The 12,744-nt window shown below is 37.9% G+C and overlaps 1 protein-coding gene across 3 annotated transcripts in view; it reads right to left on the bottom strand.

Moving 5' to 3' along the window:
• Positions 1 to 12,744, bottom strand: part of TOX (thymocyte selection associated high mobility group box) — a 291,760-nt gene that overhangs the window by 169,054 nt on the left and 109,962 nt on the right. The window lies entirely within an intron of this gene.

Raw genomic sequence — 12,744 nt, 5'->3', positions numbered from 1 at the left:
AACTAAGCATATTCCCATTGGCTGTATTTGACAATGTGTTAGTTATTAATATAAATTATTTTTAAATGAAATGTCCTATGACGACTCCTCCTTTTGAACTCAGAAGGGTGCAAGCACGTCATGGCCAGCAGGCTCATAACCAAAGCCCCTACTCAGGACACCACCCCCTTTGACCCTAACCCAAGGAGATGGGTCAGCCCACAGGAGCCCTTTCTACACCTCATGACAACCACACCATTTTGATCCAGAATTGAGGCCAGACACAGGCTAGACCAATCAGATTCCCTCCAGAGACACCAAGTCCTCAGAGCTGAGTCCCAGCAGTGGCAGTGTTCCACTGGAGGATCCCTAAGTGCCCGTGGTTCTAACTAACCAGCCCTCATGCAATGCTTACTGTGTCCCACTGCCCCAAGCTCTTTCAGATACTCCCTCTTTTAATCCACATAACCATGCTGTGAGGTGGGGATTATTATTATCTCCATTTTTTAAATGGGGAAACTGAGGCACAGAGCAGGTAAAGAACTGGCCTACGATCACACAGCTAGCAAGCTGAAGAGCTGGGGTGTAAACTCAGACCAGGTTCGGCTCTAGGGTTCTTCCTTTTAACCACACTGTGATGGGCTCAAGGTTCTGCTGTCCTTCTGAAACTTGGTTTTCCTATTTCCTGGATTCCATGAAATACTCCAGGAGCCTACTAAATTTTTGTTTTGGCTTAAGTGAGCCAGAGTTGGTTTCTGCTACTTGCAACCAAAATAAACTTAAGAGGAGAAAGCACTCTTCTCTTTTCTCAATGACATTTCCTCTACAAACCATATTTGAAGGATACTGAAGTCACCATCCGTTTCCACCACCAATGCCACAATTCTATATGGCAGAAGTAATGTCAAACAGCAGAGATGGGGCAGGAGGGCTGGGACAAGGGAGCGCTGCAGAAGAAGGATGCAGACTTGCAAGCACTTGCTGCCAATCGCTAAAAGTACGCCTTTTCACAGCTCCCTTGTCAAAAGCATCTCTGTATTGTTGAGTAGGTGAACCATGCCCGGTGAGGGCAGTGCTCACTTGCCTGGGCACTAGGCAGCATCTTCCCATCTTCCGCCCATCCCTCCTCAAGAGTAGACCACAATTAAACTAAATGCATCCTTTAGCAATATCCTACAGAGCAAAAGGTACTTCCCCCCCAGCCCCTCAAAGACAATTCCTTGGTCTAGAGACTTTTATTTTGTTTTTAATTTAACTGTTTCTGTGTACTTACAACATTGAGCATTTTTCTAAGTGCTTTCCCTGTATTAACTCTTGTAAGCTCCAAACGAATCCTTTGAAATTTTACAGATGAGGAAAACTGAGGCAGAAAGGAAACATGCAGGATCAACCTCAGGCAGTGGCTCCCAGAGCTGACATGGTCACGCTGGTTGTGTAAGAAGACACAACCCTGCTGTCCCATACCACAGTGGGTGAAGACGACCAGGAAAATGTGCCAACAAACAGAAATTGCGATTCTGATAAGAATGGTTTATAATCATGCAATCCAAATTATCCTATTTAATGAAGCTGAAGCAAATTGCTCATTTAGGATACAATTAACAAGAAAATTAAGTATTGGCCTTCAAGCTAGAAAAGAGAGTGAATAGTCTGATTTTTCCAAAGTGACAGAGCTATATAGGAAAACCAGCAGGGCCTACACAAACCCAAAATGTATCATCCTAAAAGGAAAAATGACAGTACGTTTTAGGGGAGGAAATTGCTACTCAGGTTATCATCCTGATCCCTTCTCAGCACCAGATCACTTCAGTCCTTGACACTTTTTCTGGACCATGGATGACTAGGTAAAAAGCCTATCTTGTCCTTAAAAAGTCAATCTTCTCCAACAGGCATTTACTCTCTGCATTATCAACATCAAACATAAACGAGATCTATGATTTTAAAAATTATTTCAAAGACACATGCTCCACAATACACAGACTTGCTCTGAATTTCCTTGTTTTGTGAGTTTTATCTCCAGCAATGAATTAATCTTCCAAAAGTGCCCATAACACGTTGATGTTACAAACACACACTTGTGGAGAAAGGGTATCTTGGGGCCACAGGGAGGGTTAATGCTCTTTCAGACAGTCATCAGTGGGAGCAGCATGATTTACAGAATCTCCCTGCGCTGTCAAGCGGCCCCAGCTATCAATGCCTGGATCTCGGCGTTGGCAGGGCTGCCGGCAGGATGCAGACGCTGGAGTCCTTGTTATACTAGTTGTACCTGGCAGGCCATGCTGGGTCTGTGCAAAGATAAAATGAGAAGGCCCCAAGCAACCGCAGGCTATCTGTCTCTGCTGTGCATGCTGCTGGCTGTGACTTTGTAGTTTATGTAAAAACAGTTGTTTTCTGAAATTGAATGAAAGCAAAGCGAAGACTGGCAAGCCTAGATGGCAACTGAGAGAGAAGTTAAAACACAGAGGCTCAAATCTAAAAGAATTCTGATGAGTGAGTTGCTTAGTGGTTGACTGGCAGGCAGGAGGCAGCCACAGCATTTTTCCTTTCTGTCTTGGTCAGTCAATGTACACGAATGTTCACCACAGGTGCAAACAGATCAGTGTTTTAAAAAATGGGAATATCATAATACTATACAGATTTTTCTCTTCCTTATATCGGCACAGGACGTCTGTCACTTCAGCAGTATACAAACTATTTATATCCAGATATTTCAGAATGAATTTTTGCTTTTAAAATCACGGGCACATTTTAGGCGCCCGACATTATTTTTGGATAACAAACTCCTTCCTGCTCGTGCGTGGATTCATGGTCAATTGTACTCTGTCATCTTTGAACTTACTCTAAGAACCGTTAGCACTAGCCTTCTGTAGAGAACAGGGGTCACTTCCTCTCATGAAGGAAAACATCCACATCCCAACTGATCCTACTTATTGAAGTTACAAACGACTCTCTGCTAAGCAAAAGCTGCATTTTTAGAAGTAAACATTACTCAACTTTTTTGAAGCCAACTAAATAGAACTCTTGTCACTGTTAAACTGGCTCAACAGTTCTCACCTCAATTCTTAAAAATTAAAGTTTGAAGACAGAGACTTGATACAAATGTCAAGAAATTATCCTTCTCTAACTGTGACTGTTTATGTGCTAACTTTATTGTTGCATATGTCAAGATACTTTCATTTTGTAAGATTCCAACAACGGAAGCTAGAATGGGCTCTCCGTGGACACCCAAGTAAAAAAAGAAGTCCAAGAACAGGGAGAGTGGGACGACCTGAGATCCTTGGAGGGGAGGCTCAGTCAGTCACTGGGCTCGATAAAACCTGGCACCTCTGTTCTGCAGATGGTTGGAGAATAGAGATGCAACCAAGACAGCAGGACCTCCGGTGACAGCCTGGGACCTAAACCAGAAGAGTCATCTGTCTTGCTCTAGGGGTCGACAGAAAAGTGAGGGACTCCTAGCAAGGAGGACTCCAGAATTTCTATACATGTGGGGTCTAGAGTCTTGTCTTGAACCTACATTTTCATAGCAAATATGCTGCTCTATTTGAGGATGGATTTCATTCAGGGGAGATAGGAGTGCATGGCCAGGAGATTTATGGCTACAGCCTCTTCAAGAGGCCCACTGACTTTGATGAGTACTAATAAAGTTCCCCAGGAATGGCAGAAAGAGGAACCTGTCAGATAAGCACAGGATGTTCCAAAGCTCAGGCTAGGAATCGTTGGGCCAGATGAGACAATGTCTTTCTCATCCACAGGTGCAGGAACATGAAAGCTTTCTGTGGAAAGATAATGAATGAGTTAAGACAGAGTTTCTTCGGAGAGGAAATGAAAATAGTGATAACACCCAGAGGTAAGACCAAGATGGGGTGCTGGAGCTGACTGAGCATTTCATTTCAGTCTTACCATTTAATGTTAAAGCCACTGGATGGGGTTAAGGGGACGGAAGGAAGGCTAACCTGAATATGTTCCTCTAAATCTAAGATCACAGACCTTTACGCTTGAGTCATTAATTTTGTACTTTCACACAATTTGCATCCTCAATTTACTTGTAGTAGTACTTCTGGGAAATTCTAGAATCTTCTATGATGACCTAAAGGGAAAAACATCTTACCACATTTGAGAATACAGAGATCCACATTCCCCACTTGGCTGGGTGACCAGTTACCATGGTAGCGTAATACATCGTCTAAGTATAGACTTTGTGTAATGTTCTACCTATGGAAAAAGTTTTCAAAAATAGAACACAGCCTATTGTAAACTAGATCCGAAACATTTTCTTGTCAGTTTTATCAGGGGTTTCTAGAGACCTGAGCCACGTCTAGAATAGCCAGAAAGAAAAGGTGGATAACCGGAAATGGCCTTTCTTTGTCAGTCTTTCCATGAAGACTCATGCGAACTTATAATTTTCACTAACGTATAGAATTTAGTATAGAAAAGTCTCCATTTCTGGTGGAAGTTCAATTGAGGGGTATGGTGGAGCCTGAGAAGAGAAGGACTCCGAAATAATCACTTACTGTTGTGAGATGAATCCATTCAAATCTGCATAATGAGGGAATGAACAGGACAGACAAACACACACCCACACACACACACTTCCATTAAAAAAAAAAACCAGTGAAGTCATATATCTATACTTCGACTATAGCTTTCAAAGTACCGAGATTCTTTTTCCTTTTTTTTTTTTTTTTTTTTAATTTTAGAAAAGACTAAATCCCCCAGACCTCTTGGGAACTCTAAGTACCTCTGGTAGAAAAGTCCTGTTGTCTGGAATGCTGACTTATTTTCATGTCATGACTGCTAATTCCCTACAGCTAACCTCCAAGTACACCTGGGGCAGAAGTTCGAAGGTAGAACTGTGTTACAGAGCTAAGAGGATACATGTAAAGTAAGGCCATACAATTTAAAACGTATACTTTAAATCAAACGTAAGTTTGAAAATACTTCCTAATCTTTTACAGAGGACCTGAAACTCAGTTGTTTTAGAGAAAGCTGTAGGCTTCTCTCCCATCTTGATCTGACTTTCATTCCTATACAGGTGACACATGGCTCTGGAGGAACAGCCAGCCTGTCCAAGCGTGGTTTGCGCCCACTGCCCGGAAGAGTGTAAGAGCTGACAGCTCTTTATTACCTTCTGGTCACTTCAGTCAGCTTCTTTCTACAGTTCTGCCCTCTTCCATATCACTATTTCTTCCATGTATTGTACACCCTTACTTCCTTGTGCACATCACAGTAAGACTCAATAAATTACTTACACAACTGTCTGTCCTACTATGAGCTCCTTGGTAGCAGAGAACAAGTCCTTATTTAAATATATTCAACTTAATAAACAAAGCTTACTTCAATTTTTAAATCTTTCATCACCAACATCATCACCATCAATGTCAGCCGCCACTAACTTTATTTAAACTTCACTTGAGGAACAATAGCTATGATAATGGACATACAGATCTAAGAGTATAACCTTTATTACAAATCCCAGTTTATCCCCTAATGAGATTTTTTTTTTTATTTCATAAGCTAAATATCAACAAGTAGTTCCTTCACAACATAGAGGCTAAGGATTTATTTCCCAAAGGCAGAATTTCCAAAGACAAAATGACTTTTATGAATTTCTGTGGATGGCTTGCAAATTTCTTCTGAGTTTACTCTTAAGAGAGTGACTTGCACACACTCAATGAAGTACAGTGCTCTAAAAACCAAAATAAAGACGGCAAAAAAAATCAGCCTGCTTCATTTTAAGGTCACAATGAATATTATTATTTATATCAAACTGAGCTAATACATAGTGTAAACAGGTACTGTTTACCAAGATCTCTCCACTCCTCTGGATAACACGTACAACTGAAAATGCATGATTTGAACAAAATAGCTGGAAATACACTCAAAAGTGATTACCTCCAAAATAGGAAAATAAATGTGCTCATTTTATGTTGTAAAAATATGGTGAATTGGAGGAGAGAAATTAGACCCATCTCTTCCTATACCGGTCATCTTTTCCATCATGAAAAATACACTTCAGCATTTTGTACCTCAGTGACTGATGAGCTTGCTTGAATGAATCCTTACCAACAGGTAAAATATCATTTCGATTACTTTGTGCCATTTCAAAACCGAGGTGACTCACTCAGTAATGAGATAGAGTAAAAAGCAGTTGTTTTTAGTGGGTTTTTCCTGGGCTGGGAATCATTTTAATTTACTTGTCCCAGATGCCACATTTCATCTAGTTGGTATTCCCTCCGTTCCTGGGTCTGTTCTCCCCTTACTCAATAAATATGGAAATCTATTTCTCGTCCAGTTTGAACATTGTAATTTTTATAGCAGTTTTACTCTTTCTGACAAGCATATTTCCACTCTCCTTTCGGTCCCGGAGAATGTGAAGAAATGCACTCTTTCCTGAAAATGCTTTGCATTTGTAAAACGTATTTCAGGATTCAAATTTCCTACACGTGTTGTTTAATTAGTATTTACCACAAAGGCCTCACAATGTTCTCCCACGCAAGGAAGCTAAGGCAGAGATTCAGAGTATGGAGTGACTGGGCCTGGTCCGGCTGGGGCCAAGTCCAATTTCAAGGGTCTCATTTCTGAGGAGCATCAAACCCTGTCTCAGAATCATCAAGGTTCCAGTCCTGCACACAGATTAGATTATAACCATTTGCTTTTCTTTAAGTCCTTTCTGGAAAAAGACAGGTTATTACAAAGAAGCAAATAAGTAGCCAAGTAATTTAATAATGAAGGAAAAAACAAATTAGGTCAATGCCCCTTTCCTCTGACTTTAATCCACTTCTTGGTGTCCTTGAATACTGGACAGTCTCGTTTTCCTGTACCTTGATATTTTGGATACTTCTTGTATTGAACTATATCACTGAGCCCTACTTGAGAAAAACACGATATGAAAAATACTTATTTTTATAAGCAGATTACAGTTACACTTATCCCCATTAGAAAACTATTCTTTGTTTAATAAAAACAACCACAATGAAATAGTCATACCAAGTTCTTTTGAAAAGACCCTGACAGTTGAGTTTCAGTTGATGAGGTGTTTGGGTTTGCTGCAATTAGCTGAAGGCTTAGCCAGTTAGGCAGTGACTGTCCCTATGGTCCCCTCCTTGAGCCTCCTCAACAGAGACCTGACTCTAGAGTGGTCTTTCAGACTCGCATAGCTGTGGTGGCGAATTCCTGCCGAAGTATTTTTAGAAACGCACCGCTATATGAAACACACATCTTCAGTCCAGTAACCAGACCAGACAGACTGACCCCTCTGTCAGCACCCTCTGAAAGAAGCCTTATAAAAATACAAAGGTAAGACTATCTCCAATGCAAAATAAGCCTGAAGGAGACACAGCCTTCACCCCCAAACGTTCACAGTAGATAGCTGAGAGCTGCAGGAATCCATGAGAAAAGGTAGGTCTTTATAAGCAGACTTGATGAGAATTATAACAAGTAGATGGCTGCTTTGAAAGTTATTGTCGAGATGTGAGCAGCTCAGAGAGTAGAAACAAGCAAGACTAAAGCCAGGATAGAGACCAGTGGATTAAGACATGAATCAATAGTTTGGTTGAACAACCTTTGGACCAAATTTAAGTATGTTTTTGCCTGGGGACTAGGACTTTGATGAAGTCTTCCACTTCTGAAGACTTCTGCTAGGCCTCAAGGCTCCAGAGCCACAGATCCCCATGCCATCCAACTGGAACAACTATATTCACCAGCCTGCCAAGCACTGAAGGACATCAGGGTCGATGAATTACTTATTCCCCTGTTCCGCTCAAGAATTGTGTTTGCAGATCATTATTTGGCAAGATCTTACAGAGCATGTAGAGTATTTTAAAACTAAAGGTTTGGAGTCACAGCCAACAGATAATCAAACTAATAGTTTACTAGTAACTTCTTACTTTTGACCCTGCATAAAGTATATATTTAAAATACACAAATTATTTATAACAGTATTATAAATTTGGAAATCACTTATTCTTAGGTCATTAGTATTATATAAATGCTCAGACTTTAATATCAGATATATTTTGGTCATAATATCAGATAATCAATGGTGAACATATACAAAATAATTAATTTAATATGAGGAAGAGAATTAGACTTGACTCAATAAAAATATATGGTAAGATTTGAAAAATGTTTTAGTTATTAATCAGCAGCAGCCTAACAGGCGTATCTGGTTCCCAAACAATAATTAGGAGCATATCATCAAAATTCACTGCCTACAAAGATTCTAACTGAATAGTCAGTTCAGAAAGTTGTCCTATTTTGAACATGAAAGGTGAAAGTTTGAACTTGATCTCAAACAGCAGGATAGTCTGAATGCAAAAAATTTGGTGATTTTCCTAAATTCTCTGCATCCTTCCAGCAGAGTGCACTCCAAAATCGCCAGTTACTAATTCATTTTATTAATTCAGTTCAATCTGCTGCTTCCTGGAGCTACCAAATGTTTTCTTTGGCATCATGTTTATAATCAAAATGTTTGCTTTAAAATTAAAATAGTTTTGGTGACATGTGTTTCCGAGAGCAGCTGAACCTTCTCAATAAGTGAAACAGAACTAAATTCAAATTGGTATAAATTTCTGCATCTCACTGGTAATCATTAGCATAAAGGGAGAACAAAATATTCTTACTTTTGAGAATCTAGAGTCATGATCGAAAATAACTGATTTAAAGACAATACAAGTGGACAGTTCATTAAACATGAACCCGGTGAAGAAGTCAATAAACCAATGAAAGCTGAATTCTCCGCTCTTTGGAACATCAGTAAATAATTTCAGGAAGGGGTAAGAAATTAAAGCACTATGACCAGAAATAGGAAGTGAAGTTCCCGCATGTACAGAAAGTCAGAAGAGGAAAAAAACAAAGAAACTAAAAGATAAAGTCAACAAAATTTCCGAAAACTAAAAAACAGGAGTTGAAAGCGCTGTCGAGAGTATTGTAGAAATACTGTAGACCCTGAAGAGGAAAGAAAAAATGATGTGGAATTGTGGGATCTGTGACTATCTAGGACATATTTTTAGACAAATTAAAAAATAAACATGTTCAGATTTGATCACTTTAAGAATGCAGGAAGAGGGGACACCTTTGAAAAAAAGATTCATGGGTTTCTACAGCAGGACTATCTGTCTATGGGGGGCAAAGAAAGGCAGAGCAAATCACTGAAGGCTGGCGCATCATAGACATAATGGTGTGGTGATATATTTTTTTAGAAAGAGGTATGGGGAGCTATCAAGTCAGATTCACAGTGTGACTCTGGAGGATTTCTAGAGAAAATTAGATGTATTAACTTGAATGAGTTTCTATCACGTCATGAGTGAAAGAAGAGATAGCCAAGCCATTTTGTAAGATGCATGTAGGAACTTACATAGTAGACACAAGAGGGGCTGGATTTGGTTATTAAAATTCAGATTTAAAACTTAAAATAATGTGAAGGTATTTGTCTTTGGAATTCTGCAAGCACAGAAATCAAGATAAGAAGACCAAGGGAAATTAAGAATCTGGATATTTAGTTAAAGTACTAAATTGTTTATAAACAATTTTAACACAATTTCCTACCCTTTCAAAATATGTCATGTCTTTACAAGAGGAAGAATTTGATCTGAAAAGATCTACCATATACGGCGTAAAAGAGTAGGAAATCCTTTGGAAAAAAATGAAAAGAATGTATGTGTATACTCAGTTCTTACAGATAATAGCTGAGAGGGTTATAAAATAAAGCTAAATCAAATTGATTGGCAGCAAGGGAAAAGTGATATTAAAGAGAAAGTGATAAGAGAGGAAACTCATGTCTATGGTGATACACTCTAGAAATAATAAAGTAATTATAGTGAAGACACTATGGGAATACCCAGCATGTACAAAGGAGATGCTAGAGGCTACATGAATATTATTTAAAGTTCATTGGAAAAAATGAGCTGGATGCTATAGAAAAATGCAATTAGATATTGTCCTATCTGCTGGATTTATAACTGAGCCAGAGTTTTTCATTATAAATATCTTTTAGACCAACCAAATAGTAACAGAATTTACTTGTTTAGATATAGCACTCAGTTCAGCTGGAGTGCTTATTAGTGGAATGCTAATTCTACTATGGTCTGTATAATTAACTTAATTCTAATTATTTAGCATTGTTACGTAGTAGGTAACTTGCCCGAAATCAATATTGCCTCGACTCTCAGTATAGCTGTATATAGAAATTGAAAGTTAAAAACTTCTTTAAAATTTGACAGTTATATAGTGATATGACATCAGTAATCAGAAGTACACACACACACACACACACACATTGAAGAAGCCAAAACTCCACTGCAAAGGAAATTTTTTTTGTGTCATAGTAAAAATTCAGGACACTGAGGAAAATACTGAAAGAATTCAAGAAATTAAATTCCAACCAGGCAATTCAATTGTGAAATTTAAAAGTGCTTTCTTATCTTATTTGGGTGTGCCTTTATCTGTCTTCCCACTAATCTATCTAGATTCTTTAAACTAGAAGGAGAATATGGACTTGTAATAGAATTATGAGAGCAAGCTTAGCACAACTGGTAATTATTGTAGTCCCTGCCACAATAGCAATCTCTATCACAGTCTCCAGGCAGAAGTGAGTCAACTAAACATCTGCAAGAATTTAAATCACTCTTTATCTGCCTCAATTCATTCACCTCCCACGTGACATAAAGTACTTGCCCAGGTTCCTTGTGTTTAGACTGAGTATATCAAGGTTACAGCCTTTCAGATGTAGACTATGATGCTCACACATCAAAGAAGCAGCAAGAGCTACCTGACAGTACCTGTCTTTGCTCTTTTAATTCTATACCAATAGTTTTCTTGACTTAAATAATGCTAAATAGTTGTGGTTCAATTGCCCTTACTTCTACCTAATGCGTACTTCCCACCTCCATCTTGAAAAATTGCACTCAGAAACAGGCAAATAGCCAATGATGGGAAAAGTTACTCTACAACTCACTGCAGTCACTCATCAGTTCTGATGGGACCTGAATCGACAGGACAGAACAAAATTGCCACCACGATACTTTGTGCCTTATCAGTTATGTGAGCATATAAGGATGCAAATAAGTTGCAATTGTGAGTTTTAATGACTTGAGTTTGAAGACAAAAATAAGGACCTCTAGAGATACAGGTCTGTTAGCAGAACAAAGCAAAGAAAAACTAAAAGGTACCATTCTTCTGAGTAACTTTGGTCTGTTTTTCATGAAATTTTTATCATGTTCAAGAAGTAGGAAAGAGATACAAGGTCAGTCAGATGACAAAATGATACAGATTGCATTGTTAGTTGTAAACACATACACACACAGATCCCTAACTAAGAGACCAGGAAAAATAAGTGAGAAAATACTCATAGCAGAATTATGTCTTATGAATAAGTGGGCTATGGCAACTTTCCGTTTCTCAATGAAAATATCTCTCCATTGTCAAGATGAACCCTGTCAATGGTACAACTTAAAATACTGAAATATTTTACTTAAAAATGCAGACATATAATAAAATGAAACACCAATATTTTAAAATATACTTTAACCATTTAATATGCATATGATAGTACCAGGTGAATAAAAATTATAGTGCTTTTCTTTTGTTTTATAAGTAAAAAGACAATAAATGGGCAATAACATAAATATTATGAAATAGTCTTTCTTACTAGGAATAAATCAATCATTAACATTAAGCAGTTTTGTGGCAAAATGAATGCACTATAAATTCAAGTCAAGTAAGGCCATTTCTCGATGTTCTTAAATTGTCAGAAAATGTGTCTCCGATGAATGAAAAGGGATATATACATGTCTATAATGATACATAGATGTCTATAAACACTGGCAAGGAAAATTTCATTTCCTTACATTTAAGCCCATATTTCCAAATGTTTAGCTTGAGGTTTCTGAGCTAATTATATTTTGATAAAACTGACCTTTGGTTTCATCCTCTTTCAAAAATCAATGGTTTTGATTCATTTTAAATAAACCAAAATCAAACCAATCTTCAAAATATTTTTATACAATTACACTTCTTCACAAAAATAGTTGCGCTGCTAGTTACTAGGTAACAAAAAATTATTCTATTATTTCAATATTTTTTACAAATAACAACTTGCATGTTTATTATTTTCAGTGCCCTTTTTTTCAATTTGGTTACTATATGTATTTATAAGTGATATTCATTGAAATGTTTTCTTTCTAAGATCTAGTTCAAGAAAATAGTGTGCCATCATGACTTGCCAACTCTGAAGTTCTTTACATCCTGCTGCACTCTGCTCTCACCTGAAGCCTGGTCTATTTCCAAAGACCTATTAGCTAGGGGATTTTAATGAGTGACATAAGGAAGCGGGGGCTTTCCGTCTCTACGGAAGTTCAGAATCCATGACGATTATGGAAAAGTACAACACAATATTTTTTTCAATAGTGAAAGCCAGAAAAGAGATAGAATAAAAAGAATGAATAAAATGTTCGGGTTTTCGGATGTTAAATGATTGAAACAGTTTCTATTTAAATGCAAATTTGACTTTTTAAAAGATGGGACTACCAGTAACTGTACCCTAAATGGTAAAATGAAAATCAATTTGAAATATGGGATGAATAAAGTATATGTGGACTTTCTGGGAATAATTTTTTATTATGAAAACCCTGATGCATTTTCCTTTGCTCAATCCATCTTAGACTTTGGACAGCTATGCCCAGGATGAAATGCAAACATTTTTAATTTGTTTAAGCACAAACATGGTCAGCTCACTAGAAGCTTCCTTGTTCATTCAAGTCAGATCTC

This window comes from Equus caballus, chromosome 9 (genome assembly GCF_041296265.1).
Source record: "Equus caballus isolate H_3958 breed thoroughbred chromosome 9, TB-T2T, whole genome shotgun sequence".
Lineage (NCBI taxonomy): Eukaryota > Metazoa > Chordata > Mammalia > Perissodactyla > Equidae > Equus > Equus caballus.
Note: the sequence above shows the minus strand (reverse complement) of the source record. Positions and strands in the feature narration are given on the sequence as shown.